The following is a 26,501-nucleotide window of genomic DNA, read 5'->3' as shown; positions in this document are numbered from 1 at the left end:
GTTGTTCAATGATACGTGTTTTGATTGGGCGGGTTGTCATCCCAATGTATTGTAAACCACACAGGCATGTCAGCATGTATATGCAGTGGGTGGTGTGTGTTGCAGTTAGTGTGACCCCTGATTTCCCACTTGAAAGTGTCAGAGAGTTGTATGGTTTTATGAGGTGTAGTGTATCTACATACCCCGCATGTGCCACATGGGTAATGGCCAGTGACGGGCGGCAGAGGCCATAAGGTCTGCTGAGTGCCTTTCTTTGTCGTTTTTGGTCTGGTATTAATCAGGATGTCTTTCACGTTCTGTGACCTTTTGAAAGCGAATCTAGGCTGTTCAAGACTCATATCGCCTGTGTTAAGGATACCCCAGTGGCGTTTGATTCTGCTCTTGATTTTGTTTGATAGGGGGGTGAAAGTGGTAACACAGGTGATTGGCTGGTTCTCAACTGGTGTTTTCTCCCGTCTTTCCAGAAAGGCTTCTCTGTTGTTGTTTCTGGCCCGTTTGTTTGCCTTAGCGACCTCTCTTTTCGGATAACCTCTGTCAAGTAGATTCCTAGATAGAATGGTAGATTCTTTTTTGTAGTCAGTCACATCACTACAATTACGCCTGATCCGGAGGAATTGCCCGAAAGGTAAATTGGAGCGTAAAGCTCTCGGGTGATGGCTTTCGTAATGGAGCAGGCTGTAACGGTCTGTGGGCTTTCTGAACATTGTGGTGTTGAGTCTCCCCTCTTGTAGTCTTATCGTCAAGTCAAGGAAAGCAATCTCGTTTGCTGAGGAAGACATAGTAAAGTGTAGATAAGGGTTGAGTGTATTGACCCATTCAAAGAAAGCCTCGTGTGAATTTGGTGGGCCCGTCCATAGGACAAGAATATCATCTATGAAGCGCCTCCACATTTTGATGTTGTCTGAAAAGGGGTTTGATTGATGGTGTATATGTTTCTCTTCGAAATCAGCCATGTACAGACATGCCACTGAGGGGGCAAAAGTACTGCCCATCGAAGTCCCTTGGGTCTGATGAAAGTATTTTCCCTTGAACTCAAAGAAATTTTCAGTGAGAGCCAAGGTGGCGCATTCCATAATGAATGAAGGTGGATTGGCAAAGGCCATCACCGCAGTCGGAATGGGGGAATATGGCGGCCATGTTATATTGATGAGAGAACATGTAACTCTCTATATCCCCTCCATACGTCCCGGAGGGCACAGGGGATGCATCGGATATTTGTACTTAAAAACAAGTGTCCTAAGACAGGCCATAAACTGACGAAATTTACTGTATCAATATCCGATGACGGCCGTGATATCCTACAGTCATCGGAAGGGTACTGGAAGCCGTGTTTAAAATGTATTAAATCAGCGTTGCCCATGTTAAGAAATAAAAGGATACCTTCCATATATGGGAGATTGTGTAATAGGATTAAAACACGACATGAGAGTGCCCCATCGGCATACAATACTCTGTGGGTCACATGACTGAATAGGAGAAACGGGCGGCCATCTTAAGCTGTCTAGGCTCAGACAGTAAAGATTAAAGAACGAACAGTAATAAAAGTCACGGAGTAGTTTAAATATTACAGCACAAAATATGTGCATATGGAGATGTTGTCTATAGTAATTCTAAAAATAAGTGTCATATCAAGCTATGTTCTTTATGGTGAATCTAGATGACAAATATACAGATAGAGAAAGTAGTTTGGGCAGGCAGATGAAAGGCTAAGAAAGCATTGTGGTGAATAAATGGCATAGCATACATATGATGTACATCTGTCCACGACAGCCAACCTACACTGGAGCCGTACTAGGTGATTGATGAGCACAAAAAGGTAGTTAAAATTGACAAATTCAAAACATAGCGATAAAGAGTAGAGAGCAGTGTCATACAGTAGCACTAAAGAAACCATTACAGTAACACAGTCGGAATTATACATAGTTCATCATAAATTTGTATCATAAACAACCATATTGGTTTGACCAGAAAAAAGACACCCCACGGTTATTGTTGTATACAAAGCTTGACCGTTCTTCTAGGAGTAAAAATAATATCTGGAACACAACAACAAAAAGGCTGGGGATCAGTATTAACTCGAGAAAGCAGAAGCCCTGATGACAATTTGTTAGGGTATACAATTTAGCCTCTAGAGACAATCTGGATCACAAATATAGGGCTAATCTAAAGTAGATCATGTCGTAAAAACAGAACACCTGCAGAAAAAGTTGGTTACAGTTTTAGCCTTTGTACAAAGATCCATGAAAAAATATATACATCTCAGAAATGATAGACTCATGAGAGGAGGTAATGCATCTCATCATCGATATTGTGGCCAAATTCCACACTCTTAAGTCTGCAAATCCACCTGCCAATCAGCTAATCTCAGATACAGCCTGCTATACGAAACTAGCTGGCAACCCTATTACCAGATTAGTTTCCCACATAAATATGAGACTAGCTGATTGGCGGGAGACTGAATTGCTGAGTGAGGAAGAGTACAGATACTTGATGGTATCTGCGCCGACTTACCCATGTATGTATATACTACCCAAAATTCACAAGGACGGCCTTTTTCCACCTGCCCCCCCCATCATCTCTGGGGTGAACTCACCGACCGAAAGATTATCTGAATATGTGGATTTACACATTCAACCATTTGAACAAAATCTGCCCGCGTATATTAAAAATGCAAAGGACATACTAGCTAAATTTGAGGGCTTTGTGTTGGCAGACAATTTGACCTTCGTCACCCTGGATGTTGCAAGTCTTTATACTTGTATAAAGAAAGAATTTGGAATAAAAGCTTTAGAGTTTTACTTGGGTCAGAGAACGGCTGATCACCTATCTCACAATGAGATATTGATGGAGATGACAGACATCATCCTATCAAAAAACTTTTTTCTCCACGATTGTGTCTGGTTCCAACAGATCCAAGGCACGGCAATGGATTCCAGGTTTGCTCCCGCTTATGCCGACCTTTTTATGGGCTAGTTTGAGCATGCCTGGGGTTGCCATGCGGCTAGGTGGTCTGGCCATGTGATCTTCTGGGGCAGGTACATTGACGATGTTATCATACTTTGGAATGGACCTGTCCCAGAACGGCTATCCTATCACGATTACCTCAATGACAACCCCTATAATGTGCGATTCACGATGGAATACAACAGTAAGGAAATTGATTTCTTGGATCTAACATTTTTAATTGAAAACAACAAAATCAATAGCAAGACCCATAGAAAAACGACTTCTTGTAACAGTAGATTACACTTTGAAAGCTCACATTCCCGTCACATAATTGACAATATACCGTACGGGGAAATGATCCGTATGCGGTGTAACTGCAGCACGGAAGAAACTTTCCTAAGTAACATCAGAGAAACGGAGGAACGGTTCCGTCGGCGAGGTTACCCACCCAAAATTCCTAGCAAGGCACATGAAAGGGTTAGAAAAGTCACAAGGGAGGCTACCCTCAGTGCTGCGCCACCAAGAAAACATAAGAAAGCTCCTATTACTTTCACAACACAATACACAGATGAGAGCAGTAGGGTCTACAACACCCTTAGAAAACACTGGTACTTACTCGCGGAAATAGCAAGTCTGATAAACATCTTACCTCCGAAACCCAAGGTGACATACAGACGGGGACAAAATTTAAGGAACATCCTGTGTCCAACTTATGTCACCACTGAGAAAAAATCATGTTGGCTGTCATCTAGGTTTCTACACCTGCAGAGGTTGCAACATGTGTACATTGGGCAGAGATAAAACAAAGGACTTTGCTTTAATACAACGACTACTAAGCATGGGCTAAAAATTCGTTCTGCTAGCGGAATTTGCGGATTTTCCGCAATTTCGCGATCCGTGAATCTTGCGAAATCGCAGTAAAATCCGCGAATCAGCGGGGACGAATTTTCAGCCAAGCACTTACAGGGTTACAGCAGCAGATGAAAAAAGTTGAAGCTAATTTTTTGTAACCTTTTACAAAAGGGTTACAAAGAAATTAACTTCAACTTGGGCACCTGCTGCTGTAAGCCTGTAAATGCTTCCTGGTGCCTTGTTGCCTACTTGCAACTATTCTCTGACCCTTGAAGCAAGGTCAGAGAATAGTTACAAGTAGGCAATGAGGCGCCTTCCACGAAAATTAAACCTCAACAGGAAGCACTGACAGATATAAAAACAAGCATTTGCAATGCAATAGGTCTCGCATTAGGAAAGTTTGAGCTATTGGTCTTGTAAATGACAAGGTGTTGGTTTTGAAAATAGCTAAATTAATAGCTTTGTCATTTACAATGCCAATAGTTATAACTTTCGCAAATGTGACACCTATAGCATTCGTAATGCAACATGTTTTGTATTTACGTGACTTAGCAGTATTGATATTAAAAATTACAATGGCTTTTAATTTTTTTAAATAATTAATACTTAAATAAAAGTGTTCCTAATTATGTGATTTGTTGGACTTATCTTTTCCCCACAAGCGGGCTATGTAACTCAATGTCACTAGTAGCTCCTGATTTGATTGTTTTGAAATTTCTAGAATGAAAGTTTGTATATAATTATGTCAAAGAGATTCATCAGATGTCTGTCTTCTACGCCTGGCTGAGTATAGAACTTATTTTTAATTGTCAATTCACTTTGATAACTTTATTTCGGTCAAAGACCATAAAAGTGCAATAAAATATGTACAAGCACAATAATAAAACATAAATACTTCAGAATTAAAAAATTATTAAACGATGGTTATCAAAGGAATAGTAAAGCATTAAAAACAGTAGTCCATTATTCCTTGTGGATAAATGCAGTTCTTCTCCGCCACATGCCGAATAGAAACCGGGAGACAGCAAAAACAATGAGAGGGGCAGTGTCATAAGTTAGGACTCTACAAGCATGTGCACAGTGTCTAAAACACAAGTTTTTGCATAATGGGATGATCCAGCACTTCCGAATTTCACTGTATGCTGGGCAAAAAAAGAGGATATGTATAATGTCTTCCCTGGCGTGATTGCAAGCAGGGCAGTTAACCTTCATCGTTTTTGCCCATCTGGATGTGAATGCCCCCACCGGTAAGGAGCCGTGTCTCAATTGAATATATAGTTTTCTTGCCAGTGGAGGCTGCACCAAGTCCAAGAACGCCTCCATCCTGTATTCAACTTTTGTTATGAGGAACTCAGTGGACAATCTGCCCAGTGAAGTTGAACAATTTAATTATATGTTTATTTTCACGGTAGCCCTGAAGAAGTCCCTAGTGGACGAAACGTGTCGGCTGCACAATCCTTGTTTTTCTTCACTTGGTTTTGAATAAAAAGAACTGAAATTAAGGAACTACTCCTGTGATCATTAAATTTAGAACAGTTTTTACTGCCCTATATTGTGTTGTGCACCTGTGCGTTTATGTATACTGTTAAGGTGCTCTTTTGAACTAGCAATGAGATGGTGGGTGTGAGGTTCCGTGACAATTGTAAGTGGTGTTTTCGACTCGCACGAATATGGTCGAGTCTGGTATCTATGAACCGCAAATGACGAGTTTAGTGTGTGTATGCGTTTTCGCTATGCTAGCCTAAACCGTTCGTTTGTTTCATGGGTTTCTTCATCTGAACCCACGGGTTCCATCTTAGATAAGGCATCCATTTTGTCCCTTGCCCTCAAGTAGCCAGCGAACGGACGCTGTCCGCTTTGCGACCCTGGGATTCCCAAACTCCTGCGGAAGACACGTGTTCCTTTGAAGGTGTCTTTATGATGAGGGGGATGACACTGTAAGGCAGATGGCCCCGCTCGAGGCTCATCTTGCCGTGTCGGTCTATTGTCTCAGTTGTGCATTCATTAGGCACGTCCCCTTTGATGCCTGCAACTCGTGTTTTCTGATACCACCCCTTTTACACCCTCTTCGATCTGTTCACTTTCCTCATCTTCCTCTGCACCTGCTTCTGTCTCTTCCTCGATTCGTTTACTGCCGAACGGAATGTACTAATGGTGGGTAGATGTACTTTTACAGTTGGGAACTGCCAAATGCTACTGTAATTATGTTCCGGGCCCTGAATACATGAAAGCGACCCCTTATGATCTTTACGATGGGAACAAGGTTGTAATCCTTTGTGCACCATGTTATCCTATGCTCAAAAACGGTATAAGAAGAGCGATCCACAGATATAATTTGAAGCAGTCTCCGTGAACCTACATGCTATGTACTTCTCGTGACTTCTGTGTTCCCTGCAGTAATAAACTTCGAATCTTTGACGCCGAAGGAAGTGTCCCGTGTCTCTGTCATTTGTACGCCGGAACAGGTTACCCACGAAGGTTTTAGGTGTTATCCCTGGCACCGCTGGGTCTTAGAAAAACCCAGTCCTTCAGTTGGCGCCCAACGTGGGGCTGCATCAGTGGTACCGGTCCAAGCCCGACGATCGTGAGGAACTTCGTGTGAAATCTCTGAGGGAAGGTGCACCCTGCTTCATCGATCCTGTTGTCGAAACAAGTGGCCCGACGACTTTTCCCGCGAAGATCCCCGCCTCCTGACGGCTGCGACGGACTGCTGCCCTGACTGTAGACCTGTTTTGGCGCCTGGCGTAGACTTTGGTACAGCGAGACGATTGACGGGCCTTCCTGGTGACGCCATTGATCTTTGAGTTAAGTATTTGTGGGACGCTCCTAGAGTCCTTCGTTGTGGGTGCTTAGTTGTTGCATGGTTCCATTGCATTCGTGGTTCTTGGTATTTTGTTCTTTGTTGTGATATTTGAAGTCTGCAGTCGCCAAAAACCGAGGGTTTTTGCTCTTTGCAGGGACATTGTAATCCTATAACCCTTGACGTTTGTGATACTCGGTTAGTGTGCACAATGCCTGGCCGTAGTACTTTGTTCAGTTGCTTTAGAAGTTGTGGTGCGGATTCCCGACTGGAGGACTCGTGTCCGATACCTCCGGTTGGAACTCCAACTTACGAGTTGTACAGCCGACACGGTTTGGGTCCAATTACATTCAATGAGTGTTGGGTTCGTTACACTAAAAAAGACGGTGTCCTTAGTTGGCCACCTCATGGTAGTTTTGAGGCCCCGATTTTAGATAATCTTGAAGCTAAATTGTTCCAAAGAAAAGCAAGGCCGGCCATGTTTGATTCCTTTCGGTTGTGGCGTAAAGAAGCCAAGCAGAAAGAAATCAAGCAGCTTAAACGTAATAAGAGAGAAGGGATTGTTACCACGGTAAGAAATGCAGAGCAGTTTCAACGAGATAAGGAGGAAAAAGAAAAGGAAGTTTTTGATAGATTGCAGCGCATGACTGTCGATAAGTGTTACCCCGCTTTACCGACGGGTACGGATAAGAAGGAGGAAGTAGTAGAGGACCCCTTGTTGTCCTATCTCTTGAAGTCACCGCCTCCGTATGCACAGGGTACCGCAGTTCCTGTGGTTCCCCCTGTCCCTGTTCCTCAACCTGCTCCTGTTCCTGTTCCCCATCCTGTTCCTCTTCCCCAACCTGTTCCTGCTCCCTTACCTGCTCCTGTCCCTACTGCTCCCCCGCTTGTACATCCTCATACTCCTGCTCCCGCTGCTTCTACTGTTCTGGTTACTCCTGCTGTCCCTTCTGTTCCTGACACTTCTCTTGTTACCCCGTTGTGTTACTCTACTACCTCATCTGCTCGACGTCGTGTCCCTTCTGTTGCTGCTAACTTCTTCACTTCTCTTGGACCGATTCTTGAGTCCGCTGGTTCTGATGGTCCCCAAAGGCGAAGTCAGCTTCCTGGTAGTAGGGAACGTGACTCGCTATATAATAAGGCGATGGGTTGGATTAGATACCCCCTTAGGAATCCTCCACGTGTGGTGCTTGATACGTTCTCCCAATTCAACGAACCGACTCAGAGGTTCGTGTTTGAGGAAATGTGCAAGCTTTTACGTGATCAAATATCGGCTGATGCGTCCGATGATGTGTTGGCTGCTCTAACTAATCTTCAGCTCCAGTTTGCGAGCGGAATAATGGTGGGTAGCAATGTTCGACGTGCTGTCGAGCAGTTGCTATCTTTTCGTCCTTCTATAATGCCTCGGGCATTGTTTTTAGAAGACATTGAGGAACCGCCAGCAGCACCTGGTCAGTATCCCATGCGCGAAGTTCCACCGGTGTGGATGCCTGGCGATCCTAATGCTAATCCCATTATTCCGCCATATTTCCAGAGAGTGTGGATACATCTTCCGTGGAAACGGTCAGAAGTTTTGCAGGTAAAGCAATCTTTGCCTGACCCTCGCAAAAACCCTGCAGGGTACTATAAAGAATTGTCGCAGCTAGTGGATGCTACGATAATGAATCTTGCCGACATTGATATGTTGTTTGGCAATGTCGTACCGCAACCGGTATGGGCAAAGATTCGTCAGGAAGACCATGCGGCAGAATTAGGCGGTGACTGGACTGCACTTCTTGCTGCGGATGCCTTGCAAGTTGGTGGGGCTAAGCCCGAACAGTTGATTGCTAATCTCCCTCAGAGAATAATTACACTTATGAAAACGCTTATGCCAGCTATGAAAGTGAATTGTGATAAGTTGTCCGCTTGCAAACAAAAGAAGAATGAGAGTGTCTCTGACTTCTTTACGAGATTTGAGGAGGCATTCATTGATCACTATATGGCCACTGAGGGAGGTCAGAGATTGTTCGTGGACAAGTTCGTGTCTAATTTGTTGCCGGACTTAAGCAACAAATTAAGGAATTCAGAGAGTGCGTGGGCTGTTTCCACTTCGGCTCAGATATTGGCTACGGCCTAATATTATGAGAATAGAGAGTAAGAGGAAAATGATCGTGCTGACAAAAAGACAAAAGAGCTCAAAACTAAAGTGTTGTTGCAACAAGCGTATCCTCCGCGCTCGAATCAGAATGATTCGCAACAGCAGAATCGATCGCAGTCTCAGTCGAATAGGTCGCAATCACGAAATTACTCCTCTTCGCAGAGATCTACGTTGGGGTACAATCAGTGTGCTTATTGTAGGGGGGAGGGTCACTTGAAATTCGATTGTCCAGTCTTGCGTGATCGAAATAGTGGTAATTCATCTAGAGGAGGTCGTAGTGGTCCTCAGCAGGCATCACGTGGTAGAGGCCGTGGTACTCAAAATGATCGTTCTAATAATTCTTCCGATTCTAATAATTGTTTTGATCTGCACAGTATAATGTGGATGATTATTACGTCGATCAGGGCACTGACGACGGTAATTACTACGACAGCCATAGACAAGGAGAGGGAGTAGTATCAGTTCCGGTTGATCAGAGAGGGCCTTACGTCGCAGTTGCCACTTCGGGCGTCGTTGAGCCTTTTCTGTTGGACACTGGTGCAGCGAAAAGTTCCATCATGCATTCGAAACTCCCTGGCGCACCTTTGTCTGGCTTAACAAATGTTTCCGTTGGATTCTCTGGCGCCCCTGTTAGCAATCCGGTTTCACGCCCATTGCCCCTTTCAATTGGGCCTCGTGAGCTGCAAGCTCCTTTGATTTTGACTACTGGTTGTGGTGAAAATCTTTTGGGCTTGGATTTGCTGAAACGACTATATGCGACTTTGTATTGTTCTCCTGCGGGAGTGAAGCTTACTTTGGGTGAGCGAGTTATCTCTCCTATGTACTTGTCTCTCGATAAGCTTCCACCGGAATTGAGTTCTCTTCCTGCATCTTTGTGGGCAACGGGTCCCAATGACGTGGGCCTGCTTGACATCTCCCCTTATGTTGTTCACCTGAAATCCAATGTGCGTTTGCCACGTATTCCCCAGTATCGTATCTCCCTTGATGGTGAGCGAGCGCTGTTAGCAATCATCTACGATTTGATTGAGAAAGATGTTATCGAGGAGACTCGGGGAAACATGTGCAATAGCCCTGTGCTGCCCATTCTGAAGCACACCGATCCATCAAAGCCTCCCGTTTATCGTTTTGTCATCGATTTACGGGAGGTGAATAAAATTGTGATTCCTCAGTTCCCTGTGGTGCCCGATATAACGGCTCTACTGACTCTGATTCCAGCCTCTGCATCTTGGTTCTCGGTGATCGATCTGAAGAATGCTTTCTTCAGCATTCCGATTGCTGAGGAGAGTAGGGACCTTTTTGGTTTCTCTCTTGGTGGCCGCAGCTTTAGGTTTAAACGCGCTCCTCAGGGCTACTGTGAGAGTCCATCGATATACAGTCAAGCTCTGAAAAGCATACTTGATGCGTTTGTGTTGCCGGCCGGTTCGGCCTTGATCCAATATGTCGATGACTTATTGGTGGCTGCGGACACTCAGGACATTTGCAAAATTGCTACGGTGTCGTTGTTGCAGCATCTCTGTGCCTTACATCACAAGGTGTCACCTTCTAAACTGCAATATTGTTGCCAAGAAGTAACCTATCTAGGTCACTTATTGTCAAAGGAGGGAAGAAGGTTGACCCCAGAGAGAATTGCAGCGATTGCTCGAATGACTGTGCCAACAACTCAGAGAGATGTGCGTGCCTTTTTAGGTATCACGTCATACTGCAGGCAATGGATCCCAAATTTTTCGTTGCTAGCGAAACCATTGGTGGCTCTTACGTGCAAGGATGTTCCAACTCCTTTACCATGGAAGGAAGAATGTCAGAAAAGTTTTTCTGAACTACGTGACGCGTTGTGTTCGGCCCCTGTGTTAGGTACCCCTGACTACAGTAAGCCGTTTACACTATACGTTCACGAGAGGGAAGGTTGTGCGTTGAGTGTCTTGACGCAACAATTCGGTGGTAAGCGGCGTCCATGTGCATATTTTTCCTCGACCTTGGACCCAGTAGCTAGAGCATTGCCGAGTTGTTTGAGAGCAACAGCGGCAGCTGCGGTGTCCATCCGACAATCTGCAGGATTGGTCATGGATAATATGCTTACGGTGATGGTTCCGCATGCAGTTGACACTCTCTTGAATCTTACGAAAACCCAACACCTGATGAGTGCAAGGTTGTCTGGGTATGAGTTGACGCTTTTGGCAACCCGGCGACTTTGTTGCCAATCAGTATGGAATCAGACGAAGTAGCACCTCATGACTGCTACTTACGAACTGAGGAGGAAACAAAAGGTCGCGTGGACCTGAAAAATACTCCATTGGAAGACCCCGACGGGACCCTGTATGTGGATGGGTCGTGTTTTAAGTTGCCGAATGGTGATGTGACGACTGCTTATGCTGTGGTGACGTTGAGTACGGTTGTGGAGACTGCGAGACTGAATCAGAATTCTGCGCAGGCGGCAGAGCTGATTGCCTTGACTAGAGCGTGTGTGTTGTCGAAAGGAAAGGGAAACGGGTGAATGTGTTTACGGACAGCCAGTATGCATTTGGTGTTGCTCATAGCTTCGGACGTTTGTGGAGAGAGAGAGGTTTCATGACGTCACATGGTACAAAGATTCAGCATGGACAGCTTGTGAATGATCTTTTGGATGCACTTACATTGCCCGAGCAGGTGGCGATTATTAAATGTAGTGCACACCGTAAGGTGATGGATGATGTTGGTCGTGGCAATGCGTTTGCGGATGAGATTGCTAAAGAGACTGCCAGGAACCTTAGCACTAAAATGTATGTGACGAGTTCGGTAAGGTGGCCTGTAGAAACTGGTATGTGTGAAGACACTATTGAGAGTGTGAAAGCGATTCAGAATGAGGCCACTCAGTCTGAAAAGATGAAGTGGAAAGAGAGTACGGGAAAGTTGGATGCGAATGGCTGTTGGATCGATTTGTCGGAGAATAAGAGGTGGATGTTGCCGGATGCGTATGTGCTGGCTGTTGTGACGATGGCACACGGCTTGGCACACATTAGTGCGAAAGGTATCTGCAAGTTGTTGTCCCCTGTATGGAAGAATGATGGTATTACTAAGTGTGCTGAGAGATTGGTTAAGAATTGTATGATATGTATGATGTACAACCCTGGTAAGGGAACTACTGCACCCCCTGGCCATTTTGCCCCTCCTTCATGTCCCTTTGAGGTGATTCAGCTAGACTTCATCCATATGGAGCGATGCAATAACCTGAAGTACGTTTTAGTCGTGGTTTGCGCATTCTCCCGATGGATTGAAGTCTACCCTCTTAAAGACAACACTGCTCTGTCCACTGCAAAAATCCTACTGAAGGAATACTTTCCTCGGTATGGAATGCCACGGACTGTATGGTCCGATAACGGAAGTGAGTTTGTGGGGAGTGTGATGAAGAATGTGTGTAAGGGCCTTGGAATTACACAGAAATTCCACAGCGCCAATCATCCCCAGTCAGCAGGTTTGGTTGAAGGGTATAATGGCACCCTTAAATTGAAACTAGCGAAGATTCAGGCTACGACTGGTCTCTCGTGGCCTGACGCTTTACCCTTAGCTCTTCTGTCAACCAGGGCGACTGTGCACTCCCGAGTAGGGCTCAGACCCTATGAGATTGTGTTTGGCCGCCCTGCCAATGTTTGGGGGGTCCCTAGACCCAGTGTGTTCTCTGATCTTGAGTACCCAATGTTGATCGATTATTTTCATGATCTGACTGCTAAACTGAGGTTAATTCACCAACAGGTCTTTGAAGCACTGCCGACGCAGACGGAGGGTCCAGGCCACCAGCTCCAGCCCGGAGACTGGGTGGTGACGAGGAACTTTGGCCGAAAGCGCAACCTTGAGCCTCGTTTCACCGGACCCTACCAGGTGCTCCTTGCCACGAGGACTGCTGTTCGTTTGGAAGGGCGTAAGAACTGGGTGCACGCCACCCATACCAAAAAGGTACCTATACCTTTACCAGCAGACTCGTGGGTGAGGAAGGGCATCGCCTCGTCCCAAGCTGAAACTGTACCGAACTTTGTCCCATTCAGCGACGCTCAGCCTGTCGGAGATACCTCAGTGCAGCAGAACGACATTGTTGAACATTTGTCATCACAGAACTCAAGATCTGAACAATTGACTGGCCAACAGAACTCTGTCTCATCATCGGACCAACTGTTTGACGAACAGACTCGTCCTGGGAGAAGCCGATATTTTCTCCGCTCCAACACCAGAGACTAATAAATAAATATCTTTGCTTTCTCCCCTGACATCCACGTTACCCCATTGCCACTATCCAGTCTGAACACACTTGCATAATTGTGATTTTGTAAATTTTGAGTCTTTTTCCACGTATGTGTTTTTGCTTCCACAGCTAGCAGATTTTGTATATATTGTTGATTAAAAATACCTTACATCCGGGTGGACCGTAGGGCCGCGCGGGTACTTCCTTCTGGTTAGTAGGTCTTGACACTAGGTCAGAGACCGTCGATTCCTAGGAACTCCTGGGGATTGACTACTGCTACACAGAACGAAGTGCGTCAAGAACGTAGCGGACGGTTTTAGAGGATGGCTTTCTCGAAGTTGTCGGAAATGGAAAAGGCTCAGGCCCAAAGATTCGAATTGCGCAGAATTGCACGTACAAAATGCTTCATGTTCCAGGTGTTCCTTCTGTTCTTAACTGTTTCCTCGTTATTGGTGGGTGGGGTGTATTACATGATACAGTCATTGTTGCCTTCTGCCCCACCTACCCCTTCTTCTGAACCTAAACTTACCTCCACTGTCTCTCCTCATTCCTTCCACATCTTACCCCAACACGAGCAGGTTCGACGTGCGGAATTTATGAACAATTCCTTCGTTCAGCTCCTTCATCAGCATCAGTTGGTGAGGAACACTACCAATTGTTGGGTGTGTGGGTTAATGCCACATACCACAGATAAGGGAATTCCGTACTTGGTCCTTCCTTACAGTTCCCAGGGTTCAGCTCGAGCATTCCAAACAATGTTTCGAAGCGCACTAGATTCTTACCCCAATCGAGAGCCACGTTCTCCACACTTTGGTCCCGGTCCGTACCATAAGTCTTTGGCAATAGCGATTGCTGATTTTGATAGGGATATCTATGAACCGTCGCTCATCCCAGAGGAAGAGGTGCGAGCCTATAGGGATCTGAGTGAGGCTGAATATAGTGTGCTCGTGGGCGATAGACAGCTTAGAAGCTCGTCTCCAATATGGATCGTACCCCACCTTGGTAATTTCTGTCTGAAAGGTCGTGGCCGAAGCCCGGGAGCTCACCTTGGGGAGAGTGCTTGCTCTGAGACGTATGTTTTACCAATGCTCTCTTCCCCTGTCCTCCTGACTGCCAAGGGTACGTACTTTGTCTGTTACGACCGTGCATATACATGGTTGCCCCTTGACTTTGCGGGCACCTGTTATATTGCAAACTTGTTGCCACCGACTTTTACGGTTGCCTCAGATTATCACAAGACTAGAGTTGTGAGGGGCGTGATTAGCAAAGAAGACACTGCCGGTCAAGAGGCAGGAGACTTTTTCAAGGGTTTCTTGCCGTTTTGGGGACCTATGGTCAATAGTAGGAACCTGAGACAGTTGCCTCGAGTGGTGGAATCGACTGCTAATATCACTGCCAGTGCCCTTGGCAATATTACAGCAGAGCTTCAGGCGGATAGGCTTATGATGTCACAAAATCGTATGGTTTTAGACGTTGTCTTAGCAGATTGAGGTGGAATATGTAAGGTGATCCATTCGAGTTGTTGTATATTCATTCCAGACAACGCTCCGACTGTCTATCAGGCCATCTCGAAGTTGCATAAGATCTCCGAGTCCATACACGTGGACGTAGGGGATTGGACGCTACTCGGGTGGTTTTGGGGCCTAATGTCGACTTGGGGTTGGAAGATTCTGATGATCGTTGGGGTTGTTGTAGCATTCCTGTTCACGTGTTGTCTTTGTGTGCAGTGTGGTCCTGCCTTATGTGGCCTCTGTGCTATGACGTGTATAAGGCGGCCGCCTGTTACTAAAGGAACTCTGATGGATAGAATTATGTTGCAGCAGCATCTAGATGGTCTGATGAATATCGAGATCGATTATGATTCCGACTAGTGCTTTCCTACAGCGTCTGAGGTTCCGTGACAATTGTAAGTGGTGTTTTCGACTCGCACGAATATGGTCTAGTCTGGTATCTATGAACCACAAATGACGAGTTTAGTGGGTGTATGCGTTTTCGCTATGCTAACCTAAACCGTTCGTTTGTTTCGTGGGTTTCTTCATCTGAACCCACGGGTTCCATCTTAGATACGGCATCCATTTTGTCCCTTGCCCTCAAGTAGCCAGCGAACGGACGCTGTCCGCTTCGCGAACCTGGGATTCCCAAACTCCTGCGGAAGACACGTGTTCCTTTGAAGGTGTCTTTATGATGAGGGGGATGACACTGTAAGGCAGATGGCCCCGCTCGAGGCTCATCTTGCCGTGTCGGTCTATTGTCTCAGTTGTGCATTCATTAGGCATGTCCCCTTTGATGCCTGCAACTCGTGTTTCCTGATACCACCCCTTTTACACCCTCTTCGATCTGTTCACTTTCCTCATCTTCCTCTGCACCTGCTTCTGTCTCTTCCTCGATTCGTTTACTGCCGAACGGAATGTACTAATGGTGGGAAGATGCACTTTTACAGTTGGGAACTGCCAAATGCTACTGTAATTATGTTCCGGGCCCTGAATACATGAAAGCGACCCCTTATGATCTTTACGATGGGAACCAGGTTGTAATCCTTTGTGCACCATGTTATCCTATGCTCAAAAACGGTATAAGAAGAGCGATCCACAGATACAATTTGAAGCAGTCTCCGTGAACTTACATGCTATGTACTTCTCGTGACTTCTGTGTTCCCTGCAGTAATAAACTTCGAATCTTTGACGCCGAAGTAAGTATGGGCGGAAAATCCGTTTCGCTCGCGGATTTTGCGGATTTTCGGTAAATTCGCAATCCGCGAGATTCGCGAATCTCCCGCAAAATCCGCAAATCCGCGAGCAGCGGATTTTATGGCTTGCTCGCACTGTTCGCGTGAGTTCGCGGCTTCCCAGTACAACTTCGCGCCCCGCGAATAAGCGCTAAATTGCAGAAATACGATCTTAGCAAAACCGAAACTACTTACCAGGTTCAAAAGTTCAGGCTCATCATTAGTAGCCATTTCCTGTAGTGCTTCCTGAGGGGCCCCTCCAGAGTTCAGTTGCCTACTTGCAACTATTATGTGACCCTGCTCTGAACCTCAGAATAGTTACACATATGCCACAAAGGTCCTGAATTACAGCTAAGGGAGACAAGCAGGAGCCAGGCTGGAAGTTCAAATCCATTAATCAGCCCCTAATTCATTATTGTCAGTTGGGGCAGGGCAGGTGTTGTAACTAATTTTGTAACAATGAAAGCACTTAGCAAGTGCAAAAGATCACTAATCAGGAAGCACTAAGGAAGCAGGTGCCAGCTAAAAAAATATTCTGTGACACATTAATCAGCCCCAAATTAATTCAGGTCACTTGAGGCAGGGAAGGTGTGCTTTGCTTTGCCACAATAATGTACACTGACTGGACAACCAGAAGGTGCTGTGATGAAACAGAGGGTGGCATGGGTGGGCCAGAGGGTGGCATGAGTAGTCAGAGAGTGGCAGTGGTGACAGAGAGTGGCAGTGATGAAGAAGAGTGTCTCAAACAGGCTGGACACGTAGAAACAACAAGTTCGCAAAACTTGCGACCCGACAGGTAAGTTCGCGTTTGCGAAATTGTACAAAGCCCTCGCGAACTGGCAGAAACCCGCGCGAACACAAAAAAAAATCCGCAAATCCGCGAGAATTCGCGGATTTTGCGAATTGCGAGTTCGCAAATCCGCAAAATTCGCGAACGCGAGATTCGCAAAATTCGCCCATGCTTACGCCGAAGGAAGTGTCCCGTGTCTCTGTCATTTGTACGCCGGAACAGGTTACCCATGCGGGGAATGAGATTTTGGTATCAATTTATGATTATGATCAATTTAATAACTTATCTCATTCGTCAATTTCGGATCGAGTTTTATCTGTCATTGAGTAAAAGACAACTCCCACATAGGTTTAGTTAAACCCCATTAAATGACGCCACTCTGAAGAACCACTTACAACTGATAAAGTTTAAGTATTTTTATATAAAATCAAATTTGAATGCAAATTACAATCCTCTCAGGATAAATCTCAAAGTATACAAAGAATACAAAATCAATTAAAGCTTCGATGTAAAGTGGTTCCTTTGCGTCATCTACAGAAAGAGAAAATAATCAAGTTAAATCTGTCCCTACTCTATACTAGGTGACATCCCTACTTCGCAAGTTTCTTCCCTAAAAGGTGTCAGCAGTTTGACTTCCAAAGAAGTTCAAACTCTCTTAGCCTCTAAAGGTAACTTAAGTTTAAGAAGCAGTACCCTCTCTGCCTACCCATCCGCTCTTCTAAGGGTCCTCGGCCTACTGCTCCCTTGCGCTCTGATCTCTCTCAGCGCATCTGCTCAAGGCATCTACCCTTGCCTTCGCTCTCGCTGTTCTCTCTCTGAGCTCTTCGCTATCTTATCCCCGGGGTGCTGTCCCTAAAATACACAATCACAGTGTGGGTGGAACGCCCCTTGACGCCCACCACGGACTTTCCCCGATGATGTCAGTTTCTGGCTCTTTCCATTGCTTCATCTCTTCGCGTCGTCCGTTAGGTTGACCCTTCTCCTTAGATGTCATCTTCATCTTCTCGTTGGCGACTTTTAGTTGACACTTTCATCCAAAGTCAGATAACCTTAAACAAGACCTTAACATTACAACTCTTTCTCTGACCTTACTAGATCCTGTGAATGGTCATTCAAAACAAAGCTCAAATTCCAATCGCCTCCTCTCATGTTTAGGCAATAAACTTCGTTCGACATTTGTCACCTTAAATCTAACAAATGCTAGACTCTTCGGCTCGCACCTTCATGTGAAGACTATTCACGACTCCTGTGAGCCCACTAAATTACTTACATTGGACTACACTCTTGCGAACCCTTGGTCATTCAGGTTATAATCACAAATGACCTAAATTCTTCTAGCATTCCTACAAACTTCTTCTCCACAGTATAACCTTTAACATACATTTATATGTGAACGCTTTTAGCAATTACGTTTCTTCTAAACGAATACAATTTTACATAGAATATAAAGTTCACACAGAATATAATCTCATACATAGAATATAAACCCTATACATGGAACATAACTTTATATTCTCATTGGTTACATCGTTATGTGTATGCTCCTTGCACATTTCTCCATGTTACATTTCTCGCCGTTTCTGCATTTAAAGCTACACACGTATATGAATTCTACTCTGCACGTTCTACTGTTCGTAGGCATTTCTACATTAGCCCACTACGTATACGAGCCTTCTAAATCTAATGCATGTTTAACGTGTAAATACATTTACGTTTCCTATACCATAATATCACTTTAGTTGACTTTATGCTATAGTCATCAACTTCACATTACGATATGCATTTCATTCCTACGTTTATAACATATACGTCTAAATATGGCTACGATATACTTTATATTCAAATTGCGCTCTCTCAGTTCCCCCCTTTGATGACTTTTAGGAGTCATCACTAAAAGCAATTTGAATACAACCCTTTATACAGAACTAGTTACATCATTTCCTCTTTTCATCATTTCAAGTGCTCTCAAACTTTTATACTGTTGATCTTGTAAAGCAGCTAGTCTCCTTTCCTGTTCTTTCATCGATCTTTGTAACCGGTTCGTCTTATACCATTTATATAGTTTCACAAATCCTAACAATGAGATTATGCAAATTAATACTATTAATACAGGTTTTAATATATACCATATAATACTTTTGCCAAGGTTAGCAAACCAACTCCCAACTTTTCCTACTCCATTACCTACTTTCTCCCAAACATTTATTTTTGTCAAATCTTCGATTTCTTGATGAATCTGTGTAATGTTTCTTATAACCTTCTCAAGTGGTTTTGAATTATCAGGAATATAAGTACCACATTCCTGAACCTTCAAAGATTTACAAACTCCGCCTTCTTTCGCTAATATCACATCAAGAGCAAGTCGATTCTGAAGAACCATTGCTCTAATCGATTGCATCTCACCTTCTATTAGCATTAATGATCTTGCAGTACTTGCAGATAATCTATCTACGACTGTAGCTAGTCTCCTGATCTTAACATCGTTAAGTATTAAACCTAACATAGGAAACATCGCTCCAAATACGTCTCCTACTACTTCTGCATCTCCTACTTCCCTTTTCATTCTTGTCGAAGCCTTTCTTTCTATTATCGCTAAATCCTTTGCATGGTATATTTTGGGGAAGACAATTGCCAAGTAACACGAACCATACCATTTTGTCAGGCAGTTTTACATAGGCATTTCTCCCACATACAAAATATACATTAGGAATAGCCTGCATCCCTTTCATAAAATCTTTCGTATAATACTCTAACTTAAAAGCATGCTCACAATTCACTTCACCTACGAATTCACTCTCATAATATGTCTTGCTTCGAGTTAAACATAACTTTCCTTTCTGCGTTCTATCCAGTGCTATTGGACCATTGCTACCTTTCTTTTTATGTGCCTTCTCTTCTTCGGTCCAATCTGTTTTCCACTGTCCTGACATTTTTAAAATTTTCTGCCTTCTGTATCGATCATCTACTTGTCCTATAAACTTCTTTTCTACCTCTGACACTTTGCAAGTCAGATTATTTCTGCGTGCATATGAAGTATCTAACGTATCCCAAGGAAGAAAGAATTTGGCTAATCTATCCTCCTTTTTGTAATAGTCCCACTTATTCATTTGCTTATAATTCGGAACTTCAGGCAGTACTGAATCATAGTTTGAAAAGTAGTACTCGAATCCCTCTCTACCATAAAATATACTAAGCAGTAAGCTACATGTTATCCCATAAGTCAATGGGAGATGATGATATCGAATGCCCTCATCTACAGAAGCCGGCAATTGCATACAAACGTAGCAATCCTTGGCCTCCATGGCATCGATATATTCGTATAATAGTTTAGCATATGCGTTTGACCTAAAGTTTCCCTGTGACTCATCTACGTGTAATCTACGAACTTCGTCTGCTAGTAACGCCTTTTCACGTATAACATTGCTCTCCTCCTTCTTTCCCACAAGAGCAGGTTTCAAAGTCGTTACAAATTTTATATTTGCTATTTCTTTATCGTTTTCATGTCCTACTAGGTATGATATTGTCACTACTGTAATTATGAGAAATATCACTATCGCTATAAGTGTACCTATTATACATCTAGCTTTTCTGTTTGGGTTGCCGTTCTCCATGTTGTCAAAACAGCGTGACTCTTTCCCTTGCGAAAAAGTTTATCAATTCAGTCCTTTGTTTGCTTTGTTTTCTTCTCCGTTTGTAAAGTTCTTTTTATCAACAAAAGTCTCTTTTTCGCAACAGTGTCTCTTTATTTTTTTTAACAACAGACAACCCTAACCCTTCTCCGTCCTCTAAATGTAAACCCTACTTTTATTCTTCTTTCCACTCGGCGCTAGGTTATCTTCTTCTTTATAACTTATATACAAAAAGGTCTTTATACATCAACAATTATTCTCGTACCTGCAGCTCTTGCAACAAGTTCCAATAATTCAAAACGAATGACTTTGTCTTCTTCCTCTGATATTTGATGACCAAAGGTTGGAAATTGTAATCTGTTCAACACTAAATCCTTAATCCGACTCAAGTATGGGGGTATGGGAAGTGTGAAAGTCAGTAACCCCTCAGTCTCGAGTCCAGGCGTCAACATCCATATCTCCACTGCCACAAATGGATCGAGATCGATTACTTTCACACTCTTCACTCTCCCAGATTTCTGTCCCCAAGACATCTGCTAGATAAGTCCACTCTGGGGTGGCGTACCTTCTGCAGGGCACACGTACCCTTCTCGACCTTCGTGGACTCTCAGTTCCTGAGTCTGTCGTTTCTTCCTCCTGATCCGATTCTTCAGCGATCGGGACAAGAGTTCTTTCTTGCTTTTCTTCCGAGCTTGGCCTTTTCTTTCTCTCCGGCCAACTGGCTTCTTCACTCCTTGTTCTTCCGCTCCTTGTTCTTGGACCAGTCTCTTGATCACTCTCAGCTTGTTCGGTATCCGATTCAGTCTCCCAGTTACTTTCTTCTCCTGAGGCGACTTCGGTCTCGCTAGTGTCTTGACCTTCGTCGACTTGTTCCAACACAGGTTCAGCCTCTTCGATCACCTTTACAGCTTGGCTTTCCCCCTCTATGGCTTCTCCGCTTTCCGCCGGATTCTCATCCGAGAGAGGAGCTGTTTCTTCTAGAGGTGTTGGCACTCTTCGAGTGTGTGAGGCATGTATCCAGTTTGGCAGGCCTCCACACTTCACCGCTGTGTTCGTGACAAGTATGACTTGAAACGGTCCTCTCCAGCGCACGTCTAAGCAGTTCTTCCTGACATGCTTCTTCACCAGGACCCAGTCTCCAGGACTCAGGTCATGGCACAAGTCTTGTGCTGATGGAACCTCTGCAGCCTGGACCTGGAGGGACACAGAATTAATGGCATCAGATAGTCCCTTGCAGTAGTCCAAAATCAAGTCGTCTGTGATGTTCACTAGCGCTGCAGTTGGAACCGATGGCAATCTCATAGCTCTCCCCATTAGCACTTCATGTGGAGAGAGGCCTGTTTTCCTATCAGGTGTGCTACGTATGCTCATAAGAACCGCTGGAAGTGCGTCTGGCCAACTCAGGGATGTCGATGAACAAACTTTAGCCAATCTGGACTTGATTGTACTGTTGATCTGCTCTACAATCCCTAAAGCTTCTGGTCGATAGCTGCAGTGTAACTTCTGATCAATATTCAAAGCTGAACACAACATTTTCACTATTTCGCTGTTGAAATGAGTTCCTCTGTCCGATTCCAAAGAGGATGGCACCCCAAACCTCGGTATTAACTCTCTAAGTAACAGTTTCGCTACTGTAAGTGTATCGCATCTACGTGTAGGGTAAGCCTCAACCCATCTAGAAAATATACAGACAATCACTAAAACGTATCTGAGTCTGTTATATGGAGGCATTTCTATAAAATCAAGCTGCATTCTATTGAAAGGCCCCCCAGACCTTCCTATGTGACTCAATGTAACTGGTGTTCTCTTTCCCACGTTTAGTTGCTGACAAATCGCGCATCGCTGACATACTGCTTCTGCCGCTACTCTAAACTTAGGATTAAACCACGTTTGTCTGAATACTCTCACCATTGCATCTCTTCCTATGTGTGCTGATCCATGCAATTTCCTTGCCATTGGACTAACAAGCTCATTTGGTAAAACTGCTCTCCCATCGGCAGAAACCCAAAAATTCATCTCGCTTTTCTCACAACCCGCTGTTTCCCAGCCCTTTTTCTCATCATCTGGTGCATTCTCCTGAACACTCCTTAATTCATCCCACGTATCCACAGTGTCTAACAACATTGTCAATTCAGTTCTTTCTTGAATTCCCCCCACTTTCACATCAGTGTGAGAATATCCTTGTTCTGCACAATAACGTGCTACTTCATCAGCATAGCGATTGCCCTGCGACACAAAGTCTACGTTCTTCGTGTGCGCGGCACATTTGACAACGGCTATGGCTGACGGACCTTGCAATGCTTCTAACAACAGTCTCACGAATTCTCCATTCCTAATGGGAGAACCCGAGGAGGTCATGTAACCTCTTTGAGACCATAACTGCCCATAATCGTGAACTACCCCGAAACCATACTGGCTATCGGTGTATATGGTGACTCGAAGTTTGTCGCCTGCTAAGCAAGCACGAGTTAAAGCAACAATTTCAGCTACCTGTGCGGAGTGTACTCCTTCCAGGCAAGCGGCTTCTACAACTCTGGTAATCGTGCAAACTGCATAAGCTGCTCTCAGCTTACCAATATCGTCTCTTACGCATGAACCATCAACAAAGAATATTTCATCAGGGTCAGTCAATGGCTCATCTACGATATCGGGTCTCGGTTTGGTGCATAGTTCAGTCACATCGAGGCAGTCATGATCTGTACAATTTTCATCTTCCACTTCATTCGGAAGTGGCATCAAGGTAGCAGGATTCAAGACGGAGCATCTTTTTAGGGTCACATTCTCGGCAGCCAGTATGACCTGCTCGTAGCGTGTGAGCCTACTATTCGTCAGATGCTGAGTCTTCGTCCTGGTCATTAACAATTCCACAGAATGCGGTACATACACCACTAACTGATGTCCCATCACCACGCTTTCCGATCTCTCAATGCTGACACCCGTTGCAGCTACGGATTTGAGACATCCGGGCAACGCTGCGGCTACTGGATCTAATGTAGCCGAAAAGTACGCCACTGGCCTACGCGCATCTCCGTGGATCTGAGCTAAAACTGCTAAAGCGCATCCCTCTCTTTCGCAGCAGTAAAGCAAAAATGGTTTTGTGTAATCAGGCATTCCTAAAGCCGGGGCACGACATAAGTCCTCCCTCAGCTGCAAAAATGCCATCAAACAGTCTTTGTCCCATGGTACCGGATCACTCACTCCTTTGTGCGTCAGTTGTAATAACGGTTTTGCCTTCAGTGAGAAGTTGGCTATCCACTGTCGACAATAACCGACCATACCTAGAAACATCCTGACCTCTCTTTGTGTTGTAGGCGCGTTCATTTTCATAATCGCCTCTATTCTGTCTGGAGACACCTTCCGTTTCCCCTTTTCAATCCTGTGGCCCAAGTATTGCACTTCAGTCTTACAATATTGCAATTTACTTGGTGACACCTTGTGCCCGTTCTCGGCCAAGTGATTTAACAAGGTTATGGTGTCCTCTCTGCAAGCTTCCTCTTCTCTGACGCAACTAGGAGGTCGTCTATGTACTGGACTAGAACTGAGTTCTTGGGCAGCACTAGACCTTCAAGATTTCTCTTTAAAAGCTGGTTAAAAATCGATGGGCTTTCTGTATACCCCTGAGGGATACGACACCATGTTAAAACGCGATCTTCCAGCTTAAAAGCGAAAAGATACTGGCTCTCTTCGTCTAAAGGAATCGAAAAGAAAGCCTGGCACAAGTCTATCACGGTGAACCATTCAGCTTGGAACGGTATCTGAAATAATATCACTGATGGATTCGGTACCACTGGACAACATGAGACAACAATATTATTAATCTTTCGAAGATCCTGCACTATTCGGTATTTTCCACTAGGCTTCTGTAAACCCATAATCGGTGAGTTACATGGACTACCCACGATCTCCTTCAGTATTCCCTGTTTAATCATGGATTCGATCACAGGCTTTATTCCTGCAATCGTCTCTGGTGTCAACTTGTATTGTGGTGTTCTTGGGTACTCAGCATTGAGTCTTACCAAGATCTTTACTGGTTCTACTCCTTTGATCAAGCCTATTTCTTCTCCAGTAAAATCCCACACCTCAGCTGACACTTTCTCCCTCAAGTCTTGTGGAAGCTCCTCCACTGTTAAGGTAGGATATAATTCCACACATTCCTGCGAGTTTACAACTTTGAAATCGGCATCTTCATCGTTGGTCTGTACTTCTACTCCTTCAGGTGTGCAATGTATTGTGCAATTCAGTTTACACAACAAGTCTCTTCCTAACAAACACACCGGGCTAGAATCACAGATCACGAACTGATGTTCGTCACTGTAATTCCCTATCTTTACTGACACTGGTTCTGTCAGAGGATTCGTCATCCTCTTGTTTGCGACTCCTACCACCTGAATCATTTCTCCTGATATCGGCAGACCTGGGACTACCGCTGATCTCAACGTGGATCGAGTGGCTCCCGTATCCACCAAAAAGGTCGTAGGACATCCAGCTACTTCAGCTTCTACGTATGGTCCCCTCTGATCTACTTCCAGGGCTGCTCCTAAAGTGCAATCTTCTTCCCTATTCACTCGTTGCCCTGTAAGAGGATCAACGTAGTAGCATTCTTCTCCTCCTACGAACAATGGCATTTGTCTGTAGGTTTTCCCTCCATTCGCAATTCGAGGCGGTTGAGGAAACGGGGCTCGAGGAGTCTGAGTCCCCCCTTTGATAAACTTTCCCTTCGGGACTGTTGCTCCCTTAACCACGTTGTTCTGTACCTCTTCCTCCTCTTGTTCCAATTCGCCTGTCTCAATATTATAAGGACACTCGCGTCTCCAATGTCCCACCTCGTTACACTGATGACACCTGGTTGTCCTTTTCAGTGTCGCGATATCCATTCTCGGTCTCGGTCTCTCTTCCTCTTCTCTGGTCTGATTATTCTGTTTCTTTGCCTGCGCTCCTGTTCCCTGCTGTCGCTGTCCACCCTTTCCAGCTGCTTGCATCTGTACTAACATTAACTTTTCCTTGAGCTTCTTCGCCTTCGAGTCTATCTCATCGCTACAGTATCTTGCATACCTCAGAATTTCGTCTAAAGGTTTGTTCTGCCAACAGATCAAGTGCTGTTGAATCATTAGGCTTATGTCTGGTCTCAGTCCGAGAACAAACTTCGACACAAACTGTCCTATGTCCTTAGGATCCATTACGTCCAACCCACTATACTGTTTGAATGCTTTCAGTAACCTCTCATAGAACTCGTGAACTGTCTCTTTAGGCTCCTGAGTTGTTCGATCTATCTTAACCCAGTCTATGTCTTGCACCGGCACTTTCTCTTTCAGCCATGTTATTACCCTTTCGTATTTTTCCATGACTCTGTCTGATGGACCACCTGTCTGTGTATCTCTCTGAGGCTCACAAGTGGGCCATTCAATACTAAGTTTGCATGCCGTCCACAAGTCTCCGGGTACTACGATATCGAACAATGTGTTCAAATCAATCCACAGTACCTTAGAGATCTTCACGAATCTCTCTACCTGCTTGTACCACTCAACGGGATTTTCTCTAAGTTTCGGGAAGGAATTAGTGAATGCCGCTAAATCCCCCCTACTCCATGGTACATGCACATAGTTTCCGTTCGCTATTTCTCGCAAAGGAAAAGCTTCCATTCGCATTAGGTCTGTATCCTGAGACTTCACAAGTGTACTCCGTCTGACAGATCCTTTCTTGGACCATCTTTCCTCCCATCTATCCAGATCTCTCCAAATTCTAATACACATGACCAATTCCCTTATGTGTACTCTCAGCCCAATCGTTCTGCGCTCATCTAAGTCTAGATCTGTGCAATTCAGCCTATGATTGGCCTGCAAAGCCTTAGTTCGTGATATGTCTATCATGTACTTGTCAGCCAGTTCAGATAACTTTTCATGAGCTGCTCTTGCCTTTCGAGTAACGTCCTTGGATAAAAACAGTATCTCATCTGGAGCGTACAGCTCTAACCTCTCGATTGCCACTGTGCCGTCAATTATTTCATCTAAGTCTGATTTTAAATTCATTACATCTATGCGTCTTGCTTTTATTTCGGCTTTCAGTACGTCAGTCCTAGGTTGTTCTCTTGCGTCCCTCTCTCCTCCACTATGCGCCCTACGCCTGAGCACAGGTGAGTTATGAGGAATCTTTCTTCCATCTCTTTGTTCCCACCTCTCTAAATCCCAAGCCTTTCCATCTTCCCTTGGGGTGTGGTGGAACAATACTCCATCCCTTAATCCTACACTCCGTCTTTTCGGTTCGGTTTCTCCGGATACAAGATAAGATCCTCCGTACTGTTCTAAACCACTGTAACTCGCTTGCTGTCTGGTATCACTTAACAGACGATAAGGTCCTTCATGGCTCTCCATGCTCCCGCGATCTCTTCCGTGATCACCGGATGTATGGCGAGACG

Source organism: Lissotriton vulgaris, chromosome 5 (assembly GCF_964263255.1).
Source record: "Lissotriton vulgaris chromosome 5, aLisVul1.2, whole genome shotgun sequence".
NCBI classification, from domain to species: Eukaryota; Metazoa; Chordata; class Amphibia; order Caudata; family Salamandridae; genus Lissotriton; species Lissotriton vulgaris.
The sequence above is the reverse complement of the archived record's forward strand: the minus strand, read 5'-3'. Positions refer to the sequence as shown.